This window comes from Capra hircus, chromosome 14 (assembly GCF_001704415.2).
Source record: "Capra hircus breed San Clemente chromosome 14, ASM170441v1, whole genome shotgun sequence".
In the NCBI taxonomy this organism is placed as follows: domain Eukaryota; kingdom Metazoa; phylum Chordata; class Mammalia; order Artiodactyla; family Bovidae; genus Capra; species Capra hircus.
In genome coordinates this window covers 51,790,564-51,817,397 of record NC_030821.1, presented here as the reverse complement: position 1 = coordinate 51,817,397, position 26,834 = coordinate 51,790,564, and the positions used below count along the sequence as shown (strand labels likewise).

The 26,834-nt window shown below is 41.1% G+C and overlaps 1 pseudogene; it reads right to left on the bottom strand.

Annotated features, from left to right (window-relative positions):
- On the bottom strand, positions 7,991–8,465 carry LOC102191438 (annotated as a pseudogene).

Below are 26,834 nucleotides of genomic sequence, written 5' to 3'. Positions count from 1 at the left end.
ATTCCAGTTGAGCTATTTCAAATCCTAAAAGATGGTGCTGTGAAAGTGCTGCACTCAATGTGCCAACAAATGTGGAAAACTGAGCAGTGGCCACAGGACCAGAAAAGGTCAGTTTTCATTCCAATCCCAAAGAAAGGCAATGCCAAAGAATGTTCAAACTACTGCACAATTTCATTCATCTGACACGTTAGCAAAATAATGCTCAAAATTCTCCAAGCCAGGCTTCAACAGTACATGAACTGTGCACTTCGCTGTACAGTAGAAACAAACACAATATTGTAAAGCAACTATAAGTGTTAGTCACTTGGTTGTGTCTGACTCTTTGCAACGTCATGGATTATATCCTGCCAGGCTCCTCCAACCATAGGATTTCCCAGGCAGAAATGCTAGGGCAGGTAGCCATTTCCTTTTCCAGGGGATCTTCCTGACCCAGGGATCGAACCCAGATTTCCTGCATCACAGGCAGATTCTTTACTATCTGAGCTGCCAGAGAAGCCTGTAAAGCAACTATATTTCTATAAAAATTGATTTTAAAAAAAAACCATTATCACAAATTGTGAAATGTTCTTTGAAAAGTGCAGGAGGCAGAGACAGAATAATAGGGGAGAGTGACCATTCAGGGAAGGCCTTTCTGAGGAGGTGATGTGAATTAGGAAAAAAAAGAAAAAGAGAAAACAGTAATCATGTAAGCAGTTGAAGGAAGGGAGAATGTTACAGCCAGAAAGAACAGCATATGCAAACTCCCTGGAGGAGGTATGTTGAAGAAACAGAAAGAAAATCAGAGTTGCTGATGGATAGCGAGCAAGGAGCAGAAGAATACCAGACAAGAAGTGAGATATGGTTAGCGGCAGGAGGGAAGGCTGTAGAGACCTTGCATGTAATTCTATATGAAATAAAGTCACTAAAATGGGAGAATAACATGAAATGATTGAAATTCCAAGTCATCCTTGTTTCAAAGTGCATGAAGAATAGGTCATAGGACACAGAAGAGAAAGCAGGGTTTCTCCATCCTCTTGGTGGTTGAATCAACATGACTTCCTGTTGGATTCCATCTGAGAAGTGAGCAAAAGGGGAAGCAAGTATGACTTAGATTTCTCGATTAAGAGTCTTAGTTAATGACACCATCATGGGGAAATCTGAGGGCAGAATGCACTTGCGAGAAAGAGCAGAAATGCATTCAGGTTTTGGAATTAAGTTTCAGCTGTGTGTGAGACAGACAAAAGGGGAAGTCCAGTGGGAAGCCAGAAGACACACCTGGAACCTGGAAGGGAAAGTTTGATCTGGAGGAAGGGATATGGGGGTTATCAACATACAGATGGCATTTAAAGCTGTGGGATACATAGAAATATATTTCATTTCTATACACTAATAACAAAAGATCAGACAGAGAAATTAAAGAAATGTTCTCCTTTACCATTCCATCAAAAATAATAAAATACCTAGGAATAACCTACCTGAGGAAGCAAGAGATCTGTACTCCAAAAAACTACGAGATGCTGGTGAAAGAAAGCAAAGATGGCATAAACAGATGGAAAGATATACCATGTTCTTGGATTGGAAGAATCAATATTGTCAAAATGAGTATACTACCCAAGACAATCTACAGATTTGATGCAATCCCTATCAAATTACCAATGGCATTTTTCACAGAATTAGAACAAAAAGAAATCTTAAAATCTGTATGGAGACATAGAAGATCCCAAATGCCAAAGCAATCTTGAGGGGGGTAAAATGGAGCTAGAGGAATCAGGCTCCCTGACTTTACACTATACTGCAAACCTACAGTCATCAAAACAGTATGGTACTAGTATAAGAATAGACATATAGATCAACGGGACAGGACAGAAAGCCCTAAACCTATGCACTTATGGTCAGTTAATCTACAAAAAAGGAGGCAAGAATATATGATGGAGAAAAGATAGTCTCATCAATAAATGGTGCTGGGAAAACTGGACAGCTACCTGTAAAAAATGAAATTAGAACATTCTTTAACACCTTACACAAGAATAAACTCAAAATGGATTAAAGAAAAATATAAGACTAGATACTATAAAACTCTTAGAGGAAAAAAGAGAGAGAAGACCCTTTGACATAAATCACAGCAAAATCTTTTTTGATCCATCTCATACAGTAATGGAAATAAAAACAAAAATTAACAAATAAAAATGAACAAAACAAATAAACCACAAACAAAACAAAAAGGCAACCCACAGAATGGGAGAAAATATTTGCAAATGTTGAGACCAAAAAGGGGTTAGTCTCCCAAATTTACAAACAGCTGAATGGCTCAGCAGATAAAGAACCCACCTGCAATGCAGGGACACAGGAGACACGGGTTCAGTCCCTGGGTTAGGAAGATCCCCTGGAGAAGGAAATGGCAACCCACTCCAGTATTCTTGCCTGAAAAATCCCACAGACAGAGGAGCCTTGTGGGCTACAGTCCTTGGGGATGCAAAAAGTCCAACACAACTGAAGCGACTTAGCACACATGTGGTTCAATACAAAAAACCCCCCAACAAACAGCCCAATAAAAAACTGGGCAGAAGACCTAAAAAGACATGTCTCAAAAGAAGAAATATAGATGGCCAAGAGACACATGAAAAGATGTCAGCATCGCTAATTATTAGAGAAATGGAAATCAGAGCCACAATGAGATATCACCTCACACCAGTCACAATGGCCATCATCAAGAATTCTATAAACAATAGTAAATACTGGAGACAGCATGGAGAAAAGGGACCCTGTTACACTGTTGGTAGGAATTTAACTTGGTATAGCCATTATGGAGAACAGTATGCGGGTTCCTTAAGAAACTAAAAATAGAGCTATCATATGATACAGCAATCCCACTCCTAGTCATATATATGGAGAAAAACATGGTTCGAAAGGATACATGCACCCCAATATTTACTGCAGTGCTGTTTACAAAAACCAAGTCATCGAACGAACCTAAATGTTCACCAACAGATAAGTGGATAAAGAAGATGTGTTAAATATATACAATGGGATATTATTCAGCCATTAAAAAGAACGAAATAATGCCATTTGCAGCAACATGGATGGACCTGGAGAGTGTCATACTAAGTGAAGTAAGTCAGACAGAGAAAGAAAAATATTGTATGATATTGCTTATAGGTGGAATCTAAAAAAATTATATAAATGAACTTATTTAAAAAACCAAAACAGACTCACTGACTTAGAGGATGAATTTTTTGGTTACCGGGGAGAAAGAGCACAGCAGAGGGCAAGGAGGAAATATAGATTAGGAGTTTGAGTTTGACATGTCTACCCTGCTATATTTAAAACAGGTAACAACAATGGCCTACTGTATAGCACAGGGAACTCTGCTCAATACCCTGTAATAACCTAAATGGGAAAAGAATTTGAAAAAGAATAGAAACATGTATATGTATAACTGAATCACTTTGCTGTACACCTGAAACTAACACGGAATTGTTCATCAACTATACTGCAATTTAAAATAAAAAATAAAAAAATAAAACCATGGTAACAGGTGAGGTCCCCAGGAGACTGTGGTAGGAAACTAGGAGAGAAGGGTCCTTGGCCCCAGCCCCTCCCCTCAAGTCTTCATAGTTCCTAGTCTTCCCCTCTTTAGGCTCCTCCGTAAGCAAAAGATAGAGTGCCCCTCTTCGCTCTCACTAAGGAACCTAATGACCTCTGAACAACTGAGCCAGTCCTAGCCATCTTCTCATAAAGCCTAGGCCTTAATCCTGGCCCCATACTTCTGTCTTCTACTCTTTGAGATGTTTCTTCCCAAAGCTTCTCAGGTGGACAAATGATCTTCATGCTCAGAAAAGAAAAGAAGGAAGGAAGAAACCCCAAACAACACTGCTATCACTGCCCAGCTAAGCAACTACACCAACTAACAAACTACAGCCTGGGCTCTCAGAAAGGAGATTACTTCACTGTGCAAGTCTCCAGGGATTGTCTGCTGCACCGCTATTGGTCTTGGGGTGAATCATGCTTCCAGTCTGCTCTGCTGTGCTGAGGCAGTTAGTGTTTCAGGGTGTAGCATGGATCACATGCAAGGCTGAAACAAGATACCTTGACTGGTTCAGGGCCAACCGCAACCACCCTGGATAAGCGTCTGTTCCATTGAAAGTGGGTCATGAAGCTGACGTGCACCTGTAAAGACATCACGTATCTTTCTGTGTGGTGTGTGAGCTTCAAAGAGTCCATTGTGTAATTATCGGCTCTCCTTACAGTGAAATGGTCAGGATCTTCTCTTATCTCTCTGTGGAAACTCCCTCCTCCAGGCAGACTCACCCTCTTGCCTTCTCCCACCAATAGCTCCCAGACTGAGCAGGGAATGAATTCCTGTTCCAGAAAGAAGCAAACAGGAAGTGTCCCGGTGGTGGCTGTGGATTACCCGCAACTCTGGGGTTTCCTTTCGGTGTTCCGCACCTCAACGTCGTTCGTCTTGCCCTGCCCCCTTCCTTCCGGTGCAACAGCCAGCCACTCTTCTGGCCTTTCTCTGCAGCGCTCAAGGCTACTTGTTTCTGCCCTTCCTAATGGGTTCCTACCCTACCATCTCCCCTGACCAGCTGTTACTGTGCTGCTCAGATTAGTGGTCTGATTCACAGCTTTGTCACGAGTCTTTACTCATATGAGCGTCCAGCCCCGGCTCCTTATCAGGTTGCAGACCTGCTGTGCAGCCCAGGTCTACAACCTGGGCCTGCTTTTTGCTTTGCCAGCCCCAGCTTCCTGCCTGTCTTTCTGCTAAGCCACCGACCCTACAGTTCCTCAGCTGACATGCAATGCACGCAGGCACGCTGCCTTTTGTGTCATGACTGCTCTGAGCTTGTGCATGCTGTTGTCGTGCATCTTTATTTTATATGTTTCATGAAATTTTGGCTCACCAGTTATCTACTCCATCTACGACTGCTTCCTGCCAAGAGGGTCTGCCTCCTACAGCTTTGCCCTGGTGGTCAGCATGGATGTGCATCGCTGCACCTACGCAGGGTTGCCACTGCTTCTTAGAAGTATGTCTTATTCCCACCCTAGGAATGCCACTTCATGTTAGCTCATCATCCAGAGCTTCTTGGGAAATCTGCATGCAGCCAGCAGGTGCAAAGATTAGGCCAGGGTAGGACTAATAAACTGGTAGGTCCCAGCCTTCACTGATGCCTGGGTGAACATACAAATGAAGAATCAGGGCAAAGCTATGAATCAGATCACTAGTCTGAGCAGCACAGACTAGTTAAGATGTGTCTATATATCCCACTAAGTTTTAAATTTTACCACCAAAAAAACCATGAGTCAGAACTTCAAAAGTGTGTGACTTTCAAGACTTAAAAAGAACCTCAGTTCCCCATCTTTTGATGGGTAGGAAGCTAGACCCCAAGGAAGGGATATTCTCCAATACTCACTTAAGATGTGATCCGGGAGGATGTTAGAGAGTCAAGTATATTCTCTGCTCCTGAGTAGGGGGCCATTATAACATTTATCTAGTGGGATTTAAGAGTTTTAAATGACAGCTAAATGTTTTTCATACTTTCCCAAGCTTTAGTGCAGAGAGAATATTAGGACATAAAGAGAAAATACGAGAGCAACTGAGGGGGTGGGGGGTAGAGATACTGAGAACAAAGAGAATGAGAAATTATGGCCAAGAAATTAGATTCTCTTTGGGATTATTTAACGAATACAATTTGGGATTACATTTAAGTATGTGGGCTGCTGGGTTATATCCCAGACTATAACCCCTTGCAGGTGCTACTCTCAACAGTTGCAGTGAAACAAACCACACTGGGTGTCAGTCGTCATTAGGAACTGCCACATTCATCCTCCACACATCAACCAGACTGATCCTCACAAAAGTGAATGATGACTGCTCTATTTCCGCCCCCCCCCCCACAACTGAGATGCTCCAATGGCTTTAAAGATGTTTTTTAAAAATAATTTACTTATTTATTTGGCTATATTCTGTCTTAGTTGTGGCATGCAAGATCTTTCGCACTGGGGTGCATAGGCCAGTCCCATAGGCCAGGCTTGGTTGCCCCATGGAATATGGGATATCTTAGTTCTCTAGGGCTTCCTTGTTAGCTCAGCTGGTAAAGAATCCACTTGCAATGCAGGAGATTCTGGTTCAATTACTATGTCAGGAAGATCCACTGGAGAAGGGATAGGATACCCAGTCTAGTATTCTTGGGCTTCTCTTGTGGCTCAGCTGGTAAAGAATACGCCTGCGATGCAGGAGACCTGAGTTCAATCCCTGGGTTGGGAAGATCCCTCGAGAAGAGAAAGGCTACCCACTCCAGTATTCAGGTCTAGAGAATTCCATGGACTGTATAGTCCAGGGGGGTCACAAAGTGTAGGACACAACTGAGCAACTTTTACTTAGTTCCCCAGCCAGGGTTTGAACCCAAGTCCCCTGAATTGCAAAGTGGATTCTTAACCACTGGGCCACCTGGGAAATCTCTCCCTCTAAGGTTAAATTTAAGCTCTTTTAATCTGGTATCTGAGGCTCTTCACCACATGATCCCTATTATCTTCTGCAGCCTCGTTTCTTGTCACTCACTTCCTTTTGTCTACACTTCAGGAACACCAAAGTGTGAGTTTCTTGCTCATACCATGATGCTTCCCTTTATTCGTACTTTCCTAGAATCCCCTCCTTCCTTTTTGCCGGGTTAACTCCTACTAACTGCTTAAGACGATTCAAGTGCCATCTCAAAGAAGTCAGTGCTGTCTTCCAGGATGATTCAGTGTTCTTACTTGACTCACCCCAAGCCTTTGCATATCCATCATTAAACTTATCACTTGGCATTCAAATTATTTATTTATGTGTAGCTTTTGTTCTTCAGAGCTTGGCAGGTGCTCAGTAAGTGCTTCTTTAACAAATATTTCTGAAAGACAGAGCCAGTGACCACAGAAAATGTGTGGGGCTCCTTCCCAGAGAGATTAACAGAGGTTTAATAAGTGCTTCTTGAGTAAGTGGCAGGTGAACAGTTTGTTGTTGAAATAGCAGAATCTGACCACAATTTATAGTCCTTACCTGCATGGCAGTAATGCCAATAATGGGTCATAATTTATAGAACTTATTTTTTACTTGATAGGTTACTGAAATTCTGATGGTATAAGCTGGTCAGCATTTCCCTGCCAGCATATTAGAGAAGAGTGCTAAATGCCTGATCTTTTCCCATGGCTTGCTTGGAGTCAAAGCCAAGACAAAGAAATTAGAAGCCAGTGCAGTAGTTCCTGTGGTGGATAGAACTAGTTATGTGGTAATTGTGATAATGTCTTATCTGATTGTGCAACCATGGCTGAGGCCTTAATGGGCCTTGACACAGCTATGACATTTAGAGTATATTTGGGGGCTATAATATGAAATAACAGACACTTGGTAAGCAATATTTTTTTATCAAATGTCAAGATTATTAGAAATTTGTGGCACTGTCTGCTGAGGAAACCACCTCTGCAGCTTCTTCTCATCCTATAACTTATATTGCCTCTTCCTTGTGACTACCTTGGAATCTTACTGTGTGTTTGTATGACCCCCTGATCATAGTGAAATGACTTATGAGCGGGCCAATTATAAAACTCAACTGAAGTTTAAAAACTAACGTATTTGATTGATACAGAGATTGTCACCTGATCTAAGATTGACAAAGAAAATCCAAGATTGTTGGGCCTGGTTAAAGAAAGGTTGAAAGCTGCAGGATGTAAGACTTGGAAGATGAATGTAATCAGCTTGCAAAGAGGAAAGAAATGAAAGATATAGCTCCTGGTAGATTTGAGGAAATCTTCCAACTATTCCTTTGAATCAACTACTCTTCCCACAGTTTTGTTTTTTGTTTGTCTTATTAAAAGTTTGCTCCATTTTCCTGTTGAATCAAGTATCAATACTACCTCCTGATTACAGTTAGAGTTTATGCCTGATAAACATTAGCACAGTTAGTATCTCCTTATCAACAACCAAATAATAAATCAGACTAGGTCTCAGTGGCTATGTTCACATCAAGATTGTTAGGGTGATCAGGAACTCTTATTTGTTTGCTTTAGCTCTTAGTTCTTGGTTATATCTTCAAATATTAGAGAGCTCAGAGGCTCCTGCTATCCCGGCAAAGAAATTAACAGCAAGCAGACTCCAGTTTTTTGGAATAATTACAAGTGAGTATCTTGACCAAATAAACCCTGTAGCCAGAACAGTAGCTTCAGCTGTGCTGAGTTTTTCTGTAGGTCTGGCCATGCCAGCTGGTTCAGCGCGCATCTATCCTCATTTCATAATTGCAGCCCAGAAAAAAACTGTGGGACCGGCTGGGTGGTTGCACAATGGCCTCAAGTTCTCAGGCAGGAGGAACTCCCACTTCATCAAGGACCTGGTGGTAGGTGGCCTGCAGGCCCTGGATGCCGGCGGCTGATATTTCTATGGATGAGTGATCGTGGGCAGCCTTGTGGGAGAGTGGCCACGTGCTTGTTCTAGCTGGCGGTGAAGGGCAGCTGGTCATTTCCCCCTGCCTCAATGCTTCATGCCCTACTCTCTTAGGGGAGAATAGGGTGCCCTTCCCACAGCTCAGCCTGCCCCTTGCCAACCACCCTTTGGTTTGTGCTCAGAGTTCTCAGTTTTATAATGCTTTCTTTGATAGAGTAAAGCAACAGATTCTCATTTTTGCTTATGCACATTTGAATTACATTTCTGTCAAATGTAGTCAGAAAAACGTGCAGGCACTAAGCTATGTACCAGTGACTTAAAGAGAAATATACTAAGGTCTTTATCTCCAAGAACCCATGTTCTAGTGAAACAGCATGTTTTAGGCCAATGATTACTTTTGTGGTCTTCCCTGGTGGCTCAGATGGCAAAGAATCTGCCTACAATGCAGGAGACCTGGGTTTGATCACTGAGTTGTGAAGATCCCCTGGAGAAGGGAATGGCTACCCACTCTAGTATTCTTGCCTGGAGAATTCCATAGACAGAGGAGCTTGGCAGTCTACACATTATATCTCATTTATTATTTTAGCAACTCTGTGAAATAGTTATTATCATTGTAGTGGACTCCTGTTTTTCACAATAGATATAAGTAGAGATCATGGGAATCCCAAAGTTGAAAATATGGCAGAGAAGTAGACCCTGCATTATATATCTTAAATTAACAAATGGAAGATTGAATTTGATGGTATACTCATTCCTGTTATAGAATTGCAAGATGCAATCAAATTAAACACCCTTCTATTTTATTTATTCAAAACATTTGTTAAGAGCTACATTTTTTTATTGAATGTTTTTCTCTAGGAAAATAAATTTTAACCAAACCATGAAAATAACTGACATAACATTAAGGAGAAAACTAAGCTCTATTGAGTTGTATGCAGATGTTGATAAGTTGACTAAGTATAGCAGCCTCCGGATAAACATAATTTAAATGGATACCGCAGCCAAATGGCACATTATTTTATGTCATGAACCTTCAGGATGATTCTAATATAAATGTCGCTATGAATCTTAAATTATGGAGTATTCATATCCTACTGTATTTATAAACGAGGAAACAGCCAATCAGAGAAAGAAAGTGACACCAAGACAATAATACACCAGTTAAGCAGGCTAGACTTGGGCTTCAATCATATTGGTCTGTCTTCTGGTTCAGAGTTCCCCGACCTGTTATAATAAGGAGAACAAAGATTCAGCTCTAAGGTGGGTTAAAGATGATCACAAAGATGTTAGCACTTCTCTCACTGCAAGTGTCTCTTCCACTTGAACCTAGGTGGCTCTGTGACTGCTTTAAAGGACAGAACATGGTGAAGATGACCCTCTGACCATCTTGGGGCCCAGGCCTTAGGAAACTGATGGCTTCTGCTTTCTGTCATTTGGAACACTCATTCATAGAAGCCATCCTCCAGGAAGAAGTATGGCCACCCTGAGAGCACCATGTTGTGAGAAGTCAAAGCCCTGTGAAGAGGACCTGGAGAATGAGACACCACATGGTATACGACCAAGAAGTGCTGAGATGCTGAACATGTGAGCAAAATATGTGAGCCAGCTTGTGAGTGGATACTCAACCTTAGTGACCCCAACTGACAGCAAATGGATCAGAAACACAAGTTGCCCAGTTGAGGTCATCCAAATTCTGAACCATCAAATTCTGAGTAAATAAAATAGCTGTTTGGGATACATAATTTTGTGGTAGTTCGTAATGCAGCAATCGAAAACAGGAACGGATGTAGGTGCTCTCATTATAAAAATGGAAAATATGTGGCATTGATTTTGAAACTGGACAGTGGGCTGAGACTGAAAAAGAGTGTGAATGGAGAAAGACCAGGAGGTTATTATTAAGGTTTGGCAAGAGGGCAACCTCTATTTTGTATCTGTAGTAGGTTTAGAGAAATGGTCACCTAACATGTTTTGGAAAATATAAGATGTGCCTAATACACTAGTGGATCTCAACAAGTAGATTTCCAGGCAGACTGCCAAATAATTCTTATATCTGCATACAGTAAAGTAGAGATAGGGAGAAATTAGCTAAATAGATTATTCAATTTTTAGCAGAGTTTAGAGGAAATACATAGAACCCAAGACTTGCTGGCTTGCTGGCTTCAAAAACAGATTTAGAACACAGATCTAGCTAAGAAAATACTTTTAAAGCAAGAAATAACCTCCAGGTAAAAATTTTAAAAATGGCAGTAAAACAAAGACTCAGGGTAAAGATGAAGTCAAAGCTGCAAGCATAAATCCCTTTGATAAGATCTCAGAAACATTTTAAGTTGATAGGCCCTATCAGACAAAAGCTTTGAAGAGTGTGCCTTATCATCCTTCTCTATTAAACAATAGAGATTCTGGTAATCTTTAGGCTATTGTAACATCCTTAAGCAGATTTCCAAAAAGCCAAAGGCAGAGAAGAACCCTGCTCAAAAGGATTTGTGGTCATGACTCTGATCTAAGAGAATGGATTATAGTTTGATATACAGGAATCCCACAATGTTTTTAAAGGAATTAACCATCTTAGAATGAAAGGGTCAGAGACAACATCAAATTAAAAGAGGGCTTTGGACTCCTAAACTAACAGAGGAAGGATTCAGGCTGAGAAACTTACTCAGCAGAAAACATAGGCTTTTTTTATGGAAAATGAAGAATGACTTAGAAGGCAGTACCAAGAACCCAAAGGTCAAAAGCCAAGAACCACAGAGAATCATATCACAGCTGCAGGTATAGAGCTTTATCAAGACACTGGCAACATGTGTCTACTTGGATGTCATATCATTTTGGAATAGTGACTGCCCTTGTCTTCCCCATTTTTGAAAGGGCATGTCTACACATGACTATCCCAGCATTGTGTGTGTGTACACAGGTAACTCACTTTTTTATTCACAGGAGGACTTCAGATTGAGAAGACATATACCTGAGGAACCAAATCTAAGGAAACTTATCTGCACCTGGACCTGAGATTTACAGTTTAAGCCTAAACCTAATGGCATAATGGGGTGAGACTCCTGGTGACTGTGGAAGTGGGTTAGTGCATTTTGCATATGGGAAGAATATAATATTTGTGACTACAGAGCAAACTACTGCCACAAATTCTTTGACACTCCTCCATTTGATAAGTGGGAAGTCTGGGTCCCTCCCCTTGAATCTGGTTAGATTCTGTGACTGTTCTGGTCAGTTGAATTTGGCTAAAATGAAATTGTACCAGTTTCTGAGTTCAGGGTTTAGGAAACTGGCAACATAAAAAAAAATTTTTTTTATTGGATTATAGTTGATTTACAATGTTGTGTTAGTTTCAGGTGTATGAAATTGGCAGCTTTTACTTCTGTTTCTTCGAAGTCAGCCACGACTTGAGAGGTATGACTATCCTCATACCACTGTGCTGTGAGAAGCCCAGCCATACTGAAGAGGCCCTGGTGGATAAGACATCATGTGCGGGAAGAGGGAGGCCATAGTGAACTACCGTGTCACATATGAGCGAAAGTCACCTTAGAAATAGATCATCCAGACACAGACACCTCATGGGTCAGAAGTAAACCCTTCCAGAGTTCATAATATATTATATAAACATTATGAGCAAAATAAACTGGTTCTTTAAGTCACTAGGGCTTCCCTCATGGCTCAGATGGTAAAGAACCCACCCTCGATGAAGGAGACCTGGGTTTGATCCCTGAATCGGGAAGATCCTCTGGAGAAGGGAATGTGCCGGGAGCCAGCGTGGGGAACTCTGCCTGTGGCAAAGGTCATGAGGAAGGTGGCTTGGCATACACAAAGGCAAGATCGAGCCTCAGGAGACCCCCTGTTCCCGAGCATCTACCCCCAAAAACCAGAGTCTGCCTGCTTTACTGTGTTATGCTTTCCACCTACTCTTCTGACATTAACAGAGGGCTGTCCCCCCACCACCCTTTTCTGGAAAAAGTTAATTTAGAGCTTTTAGATAATAAATCTCCTGGGCATAATACAAGTGTTTCAATCCAAAATCCCCTCTGATGGCTTTCTAGCCTGCCTGCCAGACTCTTACAGCTGCACATGTGATTGTTTGAGGCCTCCCGACTGCAAGAGGCACAGGAAGCTTAAAACATCCTAGGAATGTAGGGGCTTCTGAGGAGTTAAAATCATTAGAATAGGACTGATTAAGGGTTTCATTGTTGAGCCAATACTTGCTGCCAAGTTTTCATATCTTTTAATGTAACTTTATTTAGTACTTTGAAGGTGATGCAGATTAAGGAAAAACACTACAGGGAAAATGAGATTAACATTCATTAAGGAAGAGAGCCATAAAATGTTAACAGGCCTTTTGGCCAGAAGATAATGTAAATCACCTGAGACCCTTTGTATAAGAGATTTGCAGAAAGAAAGCCTGGTCTTGATAAGGGTCAAGGCTGCTGACCCTGCATAACTTTGTATTATCCATTGATCTCTATGTACAACCAAAAGTATAAAAAGCTTTCCTGGAAAATAAAGGACGGACTAGTTCCTGGAAAGACTGGTTTCCCCCGTGTGGTCTTTTCTCGTTCTCTTCTTTTCTGGCTGAATTCCCATCTGGAGTGTGGAGGCTCGCCATGTCTACTTGCTTGCCCTGGCTTCTAAGAACCACACGAGAGGGAGCCCAAGGCAGGGCACCCTCCGCTATTCAAGTGGGCGCTGGTGGCCTACGTAGGTGGTGCAAACTCCTTGTCTTGGAGTTTTATGGGTTTTCCACGTAAACCAAGTTATTCAGCCTCTTTTTCTCCACTTATTTTCCTACTACACTATTCTTTCCTAATCTCTCTTTATATTTCTAATTAAATAATTCTTTCCTAAGACGCCGACTCCATCCCCCCTTCGAATTCCCTGGATCCACCAGGGCTGGAACCCAGCAGGAATGGCTATCCACTTCAGTATTCTTGCCTGGGAAATCCTGGGGACAGAGGAGCCTGGTGGGCTCCAATGGAGTTGCAGAGTCAGACATGACTGAGCAATTAACACTCTTTAAATCAGTAAGTTTAGGCCAGTGTATTACACAGTCATAGGTAACCAGAACAACTTCTATTTTTAACTTACTATTTGACCAAAAGCACTCATTCTTCCCATTCATAGAAATTGTTATAATAGTTATACAAAATTTGAATCCCTCTGACATTATGATTTCTGTTGACAGAGGTGACAGAACTGATAAGTCTTAGTTCTGAGCCTGGGCCTCAAGAGGCTTATGTGCTCCTGCTCTTTTGGAAAGTTTAGAGCTTGAAGAAATGAGTCATCCCAACTAAACCACCCTCCACCCGGTTGACTGTATACTTATGAGCAAGCCCAGCTGAGATCATCTGAGTCCAAGCTGGACCAAAGGAACCCACCCAGTTGGACCTAGCCTAAATTGCCAGTGTAAAGAATATTGAACTAAAAAACAGTTGTTGTTTTAAGTTATAAGTTTGGAAGTGGTTTGTTACACAGCAATAGCTAACTGGTATGTTAGCCTTCTATTTGATTTATTGTCAAGAACAAGGTGGAGAAGTATTGATAGTTCTGCACAGTTTTAGGTTATTTCTTTTTGTTTCTTTATAAACTTGAGCATGAAACCAGTATACTAACTTTTAGTATTTCTCTGCGGCAGAATGCAATGAAAATGTAGAAACACTGTAACATTCCTGCACAAAATTCAATAGCTGAAACCATTTGTAAGAAAAATCAGGCAAACTCAAATTGATGAACATTCTTCAAAACTGTCAAGGTCATTAAAAACAAGGAAACACCAAGAAACAATTATAGTTTGAAGGAGGCTAAAAGACATGAGGCCTCCCAGGTGGTGCTGTGGTAAAGAACCCTCTTGCCAATGCAGGAGACATAACAGTTGCAGGTTTGATCCGTGGGTGAGGAAGAGCCTGTGGAGGAGGGCGTGGCAACCCACTCCAGTATTCTTGCCTACAGAATCTCATGGACAGAGGGGCCTGGCAGGCTACAGTCCACAGGGTCACAAAGAGTCGAATATGACTGAAGTGACTTGGCACGCACATACACAAAGATACATGACCCCCAAAAATGATTCTGAACTACATCCTTTTGCTATAAACAGCAATTTTGGGACAAGGGGAAAAATCTGCATGGAGTCTTACGGCTTAGATGGTAGCAGCACATCAGTGTTAATTTACTGATTTTTATCTTTTCTGGGGAAGCATTAAATGGGAAATTCATTGTTTATAAGAATTATATCCTAAGGTATTTGGAGGCATCATGTAAACAACTTACCCTCAATGATTCAGTTTTTAAAAAGTTGAAAAAGAGAAGAAAAAGTACTGTAGAAAAGAGAAATAATTGTAGGGCAATTCTGGTCCTGCAAGATAATAAAGAACAGGGACCTCTCAGTTAAGTCAATAATTTGTTCTTGATAATCAGACTTACTGCCCCCAAAAAATGCTGACTGAGAGCCTATTTACCACTATTTTAATGGGAAAAAGTATATGGTTGGTATATCAACATAAAACACCCAACGAATTTCCCTAACATAAACTACAACAAAGTAAAATACCTGTATATCAGATACATTAGGTTATGTGTTTAGAACATCACTTTCTCACCAAACAGTAGGGTTAGTAATAAGCTTTTGCTTTGTAATATAATATCCCAAATGTAATTCCCTTTGCTGTCACTTAGTGTGCTTTTCAAAATGGTTTATACATTACGGTATCAACATGACTCTGATATTCTACTAATTTTATTTCACTCAAGACTTAATCTAGTCATAATTTTGCTTAAAAAATCATATTGAGTTTTATGGAAAAACATCAAATTTTCCTATGTAACCAGTGGTGAAAAAAAATATTGTACCAAAAAGTACGCTCCATGAAGTTTGTGTAGTACAGTCCAAGAGGCATTCTGCTGCAAGAAAATGTTATCTCTGGAGGCATACGGGTTGTGCCAGTACATTATTAAGCTACAATAATTTCAGCTATGTCTTAAACCAATAGTTCAGTAAAACATAACTGTGCATGCATGCATGCCTTTAGTCATGCCCAATTCTTTTCGACCCTATGGACCACAGCCCTTCAGGTTCCTCTGTCCATAGGATTCTCCAGGCTTGCTGGAGTGGGTTGCCATGCCCTCATCCAGGGAATCTTCCCAGTTAAGGGTGTCTTACATCTCCTGCATTGGCAGGCAGGTTCTTTACCACTAGCACCATCTGAGAAACCCCAAACAGAACAGATTGAGCCTCAGATGTAAGAATTATTTCTATACCATACAACATTATAAATATTCAGCAAATAAATAAGCATAGTGGCTAACTATTGAGAAAACAGTTTAGGTCAGTACATCATTGTAAACACTAATTCCACATAACTTAAAGAGTTAATCAGAAAATTTGAAAGAAAATGGAGTTGATTTGTCCCCTTTATGCATGGAGAAGAGATTCCTAAGTTTAAAAGCAACAGAAGTCAATGAGGGAAAATACACAGGTTTGGTTACAGTAAAAATCTTAAAATCTGGGTGTGTGAGTTTAAAAATAAAACAAATATTTATAGCAAATAGCAGACCAAATATTAAATAGTAAGAGCTCTGACAAATCCATAAGGAAAACATTAAGACACTGATAGGTATGTGGGAAAGAGCACAAAAAGACTGTTTATAAGAGAAGAAATACAAATAGTGAACCCAAATTATGGGGAAAAGAACTTTTCTGGGCACTGTTGTAGCCATCAATTAAATTAGAGAAGCCATTAAAAATATCACAAAATCCGATGGCAAGAAAGGTGTGTGATAAACCAACTAGGTACTCTGCATATAATTAGAGTCTGTATAAAATAACAGAACTCTTTTGGAAAGTAACTAGAAGGCTGATCCAAGAGTTATAAATATTAATAATTTGCGATCCCTTGTATTTTTGGAATTTGCTATTCTTTTTATAAAAATTGTTGTTTATAAAATCAGAAATGTTTGTGTTGGACTTGAGGGGCAAATTAAACAGTTAGGTAAGCTATGAGGCCATCACTTTACGTTTGAAGTTACTAAAATAATTCTAAAGGTGAACAAAAGTGTAGATACAATCTTTCCCAAAGAAGTAGAACACAAAATTGTATACTTTGTATAATCACCCAACTTTGTCACAGAAGAACCAAGGCACACAAATAAGTGGTGAAGTTATAACAAGGATATTAACAGTGGAGGTAGGAAGTGATTAGATTATCAAAGTTTTTTTTCCAAATTAAAAAAAAGAACATACATTGCTTTCCTACTGAAAAAAAAGAGAGAGAAGAGAAGACGATGGTTTGTGGCCTGCAGTCAAGAGGAAAATTTTCTTATGCAACTATTTAACAAGCATCACCAAAAGTCCAAGAAACAATCACGCAGGGGCTGATGACTGCACCCTGGAAAGCATAACTGCATCCCAGAGCACTGTGAAAACCCAGTGTCCTACAAGGAGCTGATGACAACTCTAAATAAGGCTGAAGTCATGTACCAACCTGCCCAAGGAGACTTTCCATATAGTCACAGCTGCTGTTAACACTTTATGAGGCTTCACAAACACATCAAATGCACTGGCCAGGAAATAAGCCTGGTAGTTAGGTATTTTTTGTTGATGCTCAACATAAAGCCTGTCTGTGTTTTTCAACTTTTTATAAGGTTAAGGTCACAGTGTTTTTCCATTATAAAACTGCTTGTGAAAGAAAAAACCCCACAGTCCCACCGTACAGTATGTTTTTTATGGAGGGGCAATCAGTAGAAGGATCCATCTTTTGCTTGTCAAAGATCACTTGAAAAGTTCAAACTGGACTTGTGCTGGTAGTATTCTAAATCAAGGAAGTTCACTGGTGGTATCATTTTACTTTCAGTTTTGCTGCTTCTAAGAGTGGAGGATGTTTAGAGTGAATGTAATACATTAGGGGATAATCTTCCACTTAGCTTTACAATTCTATCAGCAAAATGACAAGGGAGAAGGAATATCATGTTCTCTTTGAGTTGTGTTTTTGCAACCTGAGATTCAAGTTCAGGTTTCTTGACATATCCTTGGGCAATTAATCTGAATTAATTATTGTGTCCAATTTCCTCCACCTAGCCCCTAAGACAAATACAAACAAGCCAGCAATGGTTACCCTCCTGGCCACTAGAGATTATATCAAGGCAAGTGCAGGGCAGTAGACTGTTCTGCTGGTAAGAATGTATCCCTTGAGAAAGACTGAAGGGAGAATCAGGCTGGCACAAATTGAAAGCTATTGGGTACACTTAATATCTCCTAGTTTAATTCACACCTTCTAGGTGTGGATTAAAACACATCACAAAGAGCTTTGCTGTAATGATTGAAGGAGGTGATTTATTTCTTTCTTTCATTTTGTACTCTAGGAGAAATTAGCCGGGCACTGTCTACAAAGTAGAAGGCAGGCTGCATGCCAGGCTGTGTGTGTATTTGTTGGTTTGCCACCCATTCTTATGGAGAAAATGTGTGTGTGTGTGTGTGTGTGTGTGTGTGTGTGTGTGTGAGATAGGTCTGAAATTTGTCTTCCTTACAGAATGACTCATGAAAACAAAAAGCAAATTCAGGCTTTTTTGAAGTTTCTGCTTCTCTGAAGATTTGAAAGGACTGGTACCAACCCTCAAAATGTTTTATTTCCTGTGATATAAGGCTCATTGGCGTGCTGCAGTCCCTGGGGTTGCAAGGAGTCAGACATAACTTAACAACTGAACAACAACAACAAAATTAGGTTCCTAATAAATAGTGAGTGGATTATCAAAGGAATTTCATCACTTTGTCCTCTAAAAGGTATGCACTTGCTCTCAGATGGTCTTTTTGCCTTGGCTGTAATTCTCCATAAAATCTGTTCATGAAGCACTCCAAATGCAGGAGTTACACTACCCAGACTGGCAAATGCTAGGCCACCAGAAGCTGGGGAGAGGAAAGGCAAGATCCTCCAGTTAGAGGCTTTGGAGGGAGCATGGCCCTGCTGACACTTCGATTTTAACTTCTAGCCTCTAGGAATGAGAGAATGAATTTCTGTTGTTTTAACCCACTTGATCTCTGGTACTTGGTTACAGCAGCCCTGGGATGCTCATTGCAAGTGACAGGACTCTCTGCTAATCAGATACAAAAAGGAGATTTACCAGAAGTCTCAGAGGAGAATGTACAAGCTTCTTTTTTTTTAATTTAAACTTGTTATTTGGTATTGGGGTATAGTCAATTAACAATGTTGTGATGTTTCAGGTGCACAGCAAAGGGACTCAGCCATACATGTACATGTATCCAGCCTCCCCCAAACTCCCCTCCCATCCAGGCTGCCACACAACATAGAGCAGTCTCCTGCGCTATGCGGTAGGTCCCTGTTGGTTATCCACTTTGAATATAGCAGTGTTGTACAAACTTATTTGAACCTCAGGAAAACTTTACTATGATTTAAGCATTGCCATTTTGAGTTCTCATCTCTGCTTTTCTATTTCAACTTTATTCTTTTACATGAGTCTCATCCATCAATAGCTTCCACTTTTATACCTCCAACATCAAAGAGACTAAATCTCTTTGCCTGTGCTCTGTGTGAAAAATCTCAGGACTGGTTCCAGTCTTACACCTGCTGACTGGTCCTACAGAACAGCTGTCTCCAGGGCTTCAGGATGCTGTGACTGGCAATCCATGTGCTCAGCGTGGAGGGAGGAAAAAGTCCCCCCCTTCAAAGGGTGTCAATCCCAGAAAAAGGGAAGGGTCCTGTGTAGAAAAAGAGAATAGGTATCCACTGCAGGAAGGACATGGAAGCACAGGTGAGGATGGAGAAACTGAGGAGGTGGAGGGGCAATCCATGCTGTTCACCATGAAAGGGCTCAGGCCCACACCTGTGGAGAAGGGGCAGGGGTGGGCTTTACCCAGAAGCTCTGACCTTCATTCAAATCATTCTCCCTCTTGCTCAAATGGCAGACACCTTACGGACTGCCTTACAGGTGGACCAAAAGGGTAAAGTTCTCAGTCTGGTGTATGAGCTGAGTCTCTTTCCTATGCAGTTGTCATTGCTTCCATGTGAGCTATGGCACAGGATTGCAACTCCAGCTGTGAAAGTCTTACTCATCGTTCAAGATCCAGCTTGAATCTCACCATCTTCGTTGGAACATCCCCCATCCCACCTGCAGAAGGGAAGCTTTGGTCCCCTGGTCTTCTGTCACACTCAGAGAGCTATTTAAATATTTATCAAGACCAGCTTTCCATCAGACGGCTTTATCTACGTCGGCCTCTCTAACCCGATACTGTGCAGTTTTGAATTGTTGCAAGAACCCTGGGGGCAGTGGAAGGAATGGGGACTTTAGCTCTCCTGACTGTGCCCTCCCTCCTACTTTACATCCCTTTCAGGGCTCTTGGTTCTTTATTGGTTACTTATAGTCACTCTTCTATACACTGGGATATATTTAGGATTAGAGTTTGGCTTTTAAAGGCATGTGCCTAAAACACTAGCTCCTAACCCTACCATGGTGAAGCATGTGATGAGGGTTTAAAGCAAATATGACTCCATTTCCTTTTAGAAACTGACATCTTTCACTAATGCCAGGGTTGAAATGGTTCAGGGGGTGGTATTTTCATGAGAACCTTTAGAAAAGGATTGATTATGAAGCCGAATTGCTCAAATGTGTGAAGGCATCAAACATCATCTGCCTGTTAAAAGGGAGTGCTTAATCTGACCTCCACAGCTGTTGCTACATTGTAACTCTTTTGTTCAGACATTTTACTTCAAAATTAGCTTCCACTTCACTGGTAAGAAACAGAAGTAAAATTGCTCATGGAGTGGACTGAGGGTTGACAGGCTTTCCTTCTCTCTTTTTTTGGTGTTAACCACAGGTGTCTTGAACTGTTAGTAGCCTTTCTAAATGACCTTTCAGTTTCTATAGCTACTATTTCGCGGACTTAAGTTCAAGAGTTTATGGGTCGCAGTATTTGACTTGGTAACCCCCTAGGCACATTTAAAAAAAAACCCCCAAAACAAAAAACTTATCCTTGTGAAGGAATCTGCTGAAATTCAAGTAAACAAGAAGTCTTTGAGTTTTATGACTACTAGTTAACAGCACCTCTGTGCTGGGCCATAGCAATCAATCAAATAGAATGTAGCTTCTAAATCATTAGCAAATAAAATCATCTTTTTTTTTTTTTAACCAGAAGAGGTAAAGAAGAGGGTTTAAACCTTCCTGTTACTTCCAGATGTCAAACAATCCCACCTCCCTCAACTATTTCCATCAAATCAAAGAAAGAGAGAGAGAGAAGGAGGAAAAAATTTGAACTTATCAAAAAAAGGTGCTATGTTTCTTAACTGGAAATCTTTAATTCAGCTGAGTAAACTAGAAACTGTAGCACTATTCCTCTTTTGGCTCTAAGCCCCCATCATGACATTTTATTGAACCCACATTCCTACACTATTTACTATAATTTTTCCAGAAGTAGAACAGCAATATAACAAATGTGATGACATTCTAAGTGTTCCACTGTGACACATGACTGACCCAAGTTGCAAGGGAGGTTGGGAAAGACGATATTAGTGTTTCCAGCTTCTAGAGTGGAAAGCGACCAGAGAAAAAAGGAAGTTAGGAATGACAACTGAGTTAGTCAACCAAGTGAAAGAAATGGCTTGGCCACTGGTGAGGGGGTGGGATGTACAGGGTATGTTGAAGAAAGGGCAAGTAGATGACATCTCACTGGAGCTGAGGTTAGGTGAGAATTAAGAGATGAGATTAGGGAGATAGCGTGGCATCAGGATCCTTAGCCACCAAATCAAGGAGTTTGGAATGTATCCCGTTAGCAACAGGGACCTACTGGAAATATGTGAGTAGAAGAGGGACATGATTAAAGCAGTGTCTGATCACCAGTCATCAGGCCAGAGCATAGGAGGGCGAGCCTGAAGGAGGGGCAAGGAGACCATCACAGTGGTGCCTCCATGGAGTAACAGGACATGAACTGGAAGGGCAGCAGTGGCAGGGTAAAAGAGAAAGAGATTACAAAGTGTGGATGGCCAGGGCTTGTTGACTAACAGAGGCCAAGGAGATGAAGCATCAAAGCTGGTTTCACAGCTTTAAGCCTGAGTAACTGGGAAAATATGTAATATAAGTAGGAAATCAAGAAGAGAGCTGGTTCTAGGAAGAGTTAGTGCAAGGGTTTTTTTTGTTTTGTTTTGTTTTTTAATTTTTATTTTTCTGACCAAACCATGTAGCATGTGGGATCTTAGTTCTCCAACCAGGGATCAAACCCACACCCTCTGCACTGGAAGCATGGAGTCTTAACCACTGGACCACAAAGGAAGTCCCTGATTAGCTCAAGTTTAGATGTTGAGTTTGAGGCAGAGGCAGCAGGATGTGCCATGGAAACATACAACAGGCAGGTGACACTGAGCCTGCAAAATATTGGAAACTAAGAATAATGCTGCCTCCAAAGATGGAAATATAGATCAATGGAACAAAATAGAAAGCCCAGAGTAAAAACCAAGCACCTGTGAACACCTTTGACAAAGGAGGCAAAAATATGCAATGGAGAAAAGACAATAGCTTTAACAAGTGGTGCTGGGAAAACTGGTCAACTACATGTAAAAGAATGAAACTAGAACACTTTCTAACACCATACACAAAAATAAACTCAAATGGATTAAAGATTTAAATGTAAAGCCAGAAACTACAAAACTCTTAGAGGTAAACATAGGCAGAACACTCTCTGACATAAATCACAGCAAGATCCTCTATGACCCACCTCCCAGAGTAATGGAAATAGAAGTAAAAATAAACAAATAGGACCCAATTAAATGTAAAAGCTTTTGCACAACAAAGGAAACTATAAGCAAAGTGAAAAGGCAGACTTCAGAATGGGAGAAAATAATAGCAAATGAAAAAACTGACAAGGAATTAATCTCCAAAATATATAAGCAGCTCATGCAGCTCAATATCAGGAAAATAAACAACCCAATCAAAAAGTGGGCCAAAGAACTAAACAGGCATTTCTCCAAAAAAGACATGCAGATGGCCAATAAATACATGAAAAGATGCTCAGCATCACTCATTATCAGAGAAATGCAAATCAAAACCACAACGAGGTATCATCTCATGCTGGTCAGAAGGGCCACATCAAAGTCTACAAACAATAAATGCTGGAGAGGGTACGGAGAAAAGGGAACCCTCTTACACTGTTGGTGGGAATGCAAACTAGTACAGCCACTATTGGAGAACAGTGTGGAGATTCCTTAAAAAACTGGAAAGAGAACTGCCATATGACCCAGCAATCCCACTTCTGGGCATACACACTGAGGAAACCAGAAATGAAAGACACGTGTACCCTAATGTTCATTGCAGCATTGTTTACAATAGCCAGGACATGGAAGCAACCTAGATGTCCACTGGCAGCTGAATGAATAAGGAACTGTGGTACATATACACAATGGAATATTACTCAGCTATAAAAAGGAACACATTTGAGTCAGTTCTGGAGAGGTGGATGAAACTGGAGTCTATTATACACAGAGAAGTCAGAAAGAGGAACACCAATACAGTATACTAACGCATATTTATGGAGTTTAGAAAGAATATAACAACGATCCTATATGCAAGGCAGCAAAAGAGACACAGATGTAAAGAACAGACTTTTGGACCTTGTGGGAGAAGGTGAGGCAGGGATGATTTGAAAGAATAGCACTGAAATGTTTATTTACCATATGTGAAATACAAGACCAGTGCCAGTTCAATGCATGAAGCAGAGCATCCAAAACCAGTGTTTTGGGACAACCCAGTGGGATGAGGTGGGGAGGGAGGTGGGAGGAGGGTTCAAGATGGGGGCACACGTGTGTACCCATGGCTGATTTGTGTCGAGGTATGGCAAAAACCACCACAATATTATAAAGTAATTATCCTACAATTAAAATAAATTAAATAAGAAAATAAAAACTCAAAAAGAGCTTTGCTAAGTGAAAAATTCCAAAATATTAATATTACTGAACTAATAAATTATAACTGTATCAATAATAATAATAATAAAAGAAGCTCTTTAGTTCCTCTTCACTTTATGCCATTAAAGTAGTATCTTCTGCATATCTAAGGTCATTGATATTTCTCCCGGGAATCTTGATTTCAGCTTGGGATTCACCCAGCCTGGCATTTCACATGATGTACCCTGTATTGAAGTTAAATGAACAGGATGACAATTAAAAAAAAAAAAAAGAATAATGCTGCCTCTACTGCTACTTCCCAGGATATATATATATATTTGGCACAGGACGCATGATGATGTTTCCTAGAGGAGAGTTTACAAAGTAGAGAGAGGTAAATAATTCTATACATAGTCTGTACACGTTGCAAGTGAAGCCTGAAAACTTTTTGAGGTTAGTAGTAACAGCCCCCAGAAAATGAAGTGGACATTCTATGGTAAGTAGGATGAAATATCCAGAAATATATTCTAAAACCTAGGAAAAGAGAATCTGGGATGTCCAGTAGCTGAGACAATTCCCACAATCACACTAAGCACTGTTACCAATTTCTCATTTAGAAGGAACTAGAGTGTATTCAAGGGCTTTCCCAGTAACTCAGTGGTAAAGAATCCACCTGCCACTGCAGGAAATGTAGGTTAGATCCCTGGGTCAGGAAGATCCCCTGGAGAAGGGAATGGCAACCCACTCCAGTATTCTTGCCTGAAAAATCCCACGAACAGAGGAAGCCCAGCGGGCTACAGTCTGTGGGGCTGCAGAGTCAGACACGACATAGTGACAAAACAGCAACAGCACAGAGTATTCAGAATCACCTGTATGTTTATATTCAACTTATTTGTTTAGTAAACTTTAGGTGTAAAAGGTGCTGTCATTCCAACAGATTCCTCTGTCACGTCCCTGAGTTAAAGATTCTCTATAAATTGTTACGGAAAGATAACTAATCTGGGTAGACAGGAACTAAACTAACGCAGACGAGACCGGAACTGACCAAAGCAGGACAGACATTTCAGGATGCTTCCTTCGTGAGGGCCTATTTTGGTCTGATCACGCCTGTTGCTGAAGGGTTGATGCTGTCTGAAGCTTGAGTTGAACAAACGGCAATCTCAGTGCATCCAGTTTTTCACCTTGAGACTGAGATGATTCTATTTTCAGAGGTAGAAGGAATAAATGTGGTTACCAATTTTCTCAGAGTAGGAGTATTTTTTTTTAAAGAAAACAAGTTATTAACAAGAAAAACTCAACCCAGAAAATAAAAATATTGTTCAAAAAACTTTTTTGAAGGAGCTGTAACAAGGTGACTGCTATAGTCCTTATAAAAGTATAGTTTTGAGCATTTGACCTTCTTTCCAGGGTTTTCATTATTTCAGAGTTTATCTGTACACTGGGTTGCTATGGCAACCAAGAAACACACAGTAGGACTTGAACATCTAAACTAATTTTATGAATGCCAGCTACCAGATTTCCTTTGCCTTGTGTTATATAAAACCCGGGCTTCCCTAGTAGCTCAGACGGTAAAGCATCTGACTGTAATGGAGGAGACCCAGGTTTGATCCCTGGGTCGGGAAGATCCCCTGGAGAAGGAAATAGCAACCCATTCCAATATCCTTGCCTGGAAAATCCCATGGACAGAGGAGCCTGGCAGGCTGTACAGTCCACAGTGTCACAAAGGGTCGGACACGACTGAGTGACTACCACACACACATATAAAACCCAGAACCCAGCATTCACACTGTACCTTGGATTTTATTTTGAACACTGTTTTCACTTCCTAGAGAAGGATGGTCATATAATATATTTCAGTTCAGTTCATTCAGTTCAGTCACTCGGTTGTGTCCACTCTTTGCGACCCCATGAACCGCAGCATGCCAGGCCTCCCTGTCCATCGCCAACTGCCGGAGTTTACCCAAACTCATGTCCATTGAGTCGGTGATGCCATTTAACCATCTCATTCTGTGTCATCCCCTTCTCCTGCCTTCACTCTTTCCCAGCATCAGGGTCTTTTCAAATGAGTAAGCTCTTCGCATTAGGTGGCCAGAATACTGGAGTTTCAGCTTTAACATCAGTACTTCCAATGAACAGTCATATATGGGATTATATGATGTACTGTTTATGTAAAAGATGTAAGATGTATAGGGAAGAAAGCATAAGTGTGCCTATTTAAATAGGGCACATGTAAATATAAATAGGGCAAAGGCTACCAAAGAAAAAAGATCTAAAAAAATAAACAATAACAACAAACAATCTTAATTATTTACGCATGTGTGCCTGCTAAGTCACTTCAGTCGTGTCTGACTCTGTGTGACCCTATGGACTGTAGCCCTCCAGACTCCTCCATGGGATTCTCCAGGCAAGAACACTGGAGCGGGTGGCCATGCCCTCCTCCAAGGGATCTTCCTGACCCAAGGATTGAACCTGCGTCTCTTATGTCTCCTGCATCGGCAGGCGGGTTCCTTACCACTAGTGCCACCTGGGGAAGCCTCTTAGTTATTTATACGTGAATTAAAATTAAAGGTTAAAACTTCTGAATTTTTTTTCCAGAAAAAAAAAAAAGACATGTAAGAAAAGGCTGACATCAGAGATTTACTGAAAATGCCACTGTTTGTGTGCTGGCACTTTCTACGGTGAGAGTCCTAGCCAGTCGGGGACTGGGGAAGCAGAGACGCCTGGAGAAGTGGGCACAGTCATGAGCAGTAACTGTGACGTAGGCTGGTCGGGAGACCCCCGGGGTGAGGGCTGGAAGACACCAATGCTGGGGAGCGGATGGCTCAGGTAATCAGTCAGAAACTGGGCAATTCAACTCCACCAACATGCAGCAACTTCAGCTTTGATGAACAACGCCACCAAACCCCTGCCTTCACCTTTTCCACCCGTGACTTGGCACAACAGAAAAACCTCAGCCTTGACAAAAATGCCTGAAAACCCTCCATGTCAAACCTCGAGTCCTGTCAGCTGAGCCAGCTTCTTTCAGCTCCTTTCTTGCTTTGGGTGCTTGGCTGTAACTGACTGAGATGCTTGGCCAAGACTCCTGCCCCTTGGTGCCCACACCCATTGCCTGTGGGTCACCAGCTCCATGGGCCCCCAAGGTTCCTCACCTGACTTCTCCCTTCTCTACTCAGAGGCTAGAATCTGTCTGTCTACAAGACCTTCCTGAGCCTCCACCATTTGGTCTTTGCCTCCCCCCTCAATCCTTTCCTATCCCTCTTCCCAGCTGAATTCCCAATCCCAGCTCCTAAGCCTTTCCATATTGAATCAAGAAAAGGAAGATCTCAGGAATGCAGGTTCTTAGATACTGTAAGCTTGGTCAAAGCAGCAACGAGCCTGTGGTGTTCACTGCTGCTTGTCCAGGGCCTAACAGCACCCACATGTGCCTGGCACAAAACAGACATGAACAAAAGAACAAGAAAATGAAAATAAGTTGGTAATGCATTATTTACCCCAAATAGGAAACTTAGAAAAATTTTTAATATGGATTGAAAGAGAACGTGTTTCTGCTTAATTATCTGCTTATTGTA